This window comes from Dipodomys ordii, unplaced genomic scaffold, assembly GCF_000151885.1.
Source record: "Dipodomys ordii isolate 6190 unplaced genomic scaffold, Dord_2.0 Scaffold53, whole genome shotgun sequence".
Lineage (NCBI taxonomy): Eukaryota > Metazoa > Chordata > Mammalia > Rodentia > Heteromyidae > Dipodomys > Dipodomys ordii.
The window spans coordinates 10944535-10945986 of NW_012267269.1; positions in this window are offsets into that span (position 1 = coordinate 10944535).

Here is a 1452-nt window from a genome sequence, read left to right on the forward strand (position 1 = left end):
GGATTGGGATTGGGATTGGGAGCGGGGAGGCTGGGAAGGGATGTGAAGGGTAAACAAAGGAGGAGGCAGCAATGTTTGGTAAGAAATGTATGCATTATCCTGCCCATGTAATTGTAACCCCTCTGTACTGTATGTTCACAAATTAAATTAAATTAAATTTTAAAAAAAAACCTTGAAAGCTTAAGGTATTCTCAGAATGCTAGAACACTGCACAGGACCTTTTTTTTTTCTCCAGTGATTTTATAAGACCTAAGTATGCGAAGCTGAAAATTGCATTAATTTGGAGTGGACATTCTGGTCAAGTTACTTAAACATTCTGAGAGTTCTTCCTTTTTTAAATTACCATAACTACTGGTTAGGAACAGTGCAAAGGATCAGAGATGTTATTGGAGACATAAGTGAATGCTTATCAGAATAATGGCCCATAATAATAAACATTTAGTAAACAGTACTTAGTACTGTTACCATATTGAAAGTGGGAGAGTTCCAAGTAAATATATAAAAGGAAGATGAGATGATGGTGTAATGGCCCAATATAGCTTTCACACCAAAAATGAAGATGAGGCAAAAGCCCTTGAAAATGGTGCAAACCAGTTGGTAATGGGGGGTGGCTGGAGAGGGGAGGCTCAATGAGCAATGGCAGACAGTGGAAAGGGAAACAAAGTCACACTGTAGGAAGAACGGGAGAGCCATGGAACACCATACTGTGTTCAAAATATTCTGCAGCTTCAAGACAAACCCCACAGGACTAGAGGGAAATGGGGGATGATTATAAAAGGAGGATACAAAGGAAAAGCACTAAAGAACCCTAAATCTGATAGGTACAAGGACTGTTTGAATATCTTTATCTGGGCTAAAAGTAAGTCACCTCATACTAGTACATTTAAGGGCTGGAAGGACCCGGAATTTATTTAAGACTACTTCAACCTGTCTATTTAATAAGATGAAAAGAATTAGGAAAAAAAGGGTAAATTTCCTCGGTACTGTGGCAAGGTTCTCTGTAGAATATGCCTGGAAGTCCTGCTTATGAACCCTTATGGTTTCTCATCATCATGCCACTGCCAAGTTGTCCCATTACCATCACAAAGTCAAGTATTTTACTCACATTTATTAAACATATGAAGCTCTTTAAGCTTTAAAGCATTCTGTAAACTGCAAACACTTTGTGTGTGCATGCCAATCCTGGGGCTTGAATTCAGGGCCCGAACACTGTCCCAAAGCTTTTGTGCCCAAGGCTAGTGCAAACCACTTGAGCCCCAGCTCCACTTCCAGCTTCTTGGTAGTTAACTGGAGATAAGAATTTCACAGACCAAGCTGGGTGCTGGTGGCTCACACCTGTAATCCTAGCTACTCAGGAGGCTGAGATCTGAGGATTGAGGTTCAAAGCCAGCCAGGGCAGGAGAGACCCTGAGACTCCTATCTCCAATAAACCACCAGAAAACCGGAAGTGGC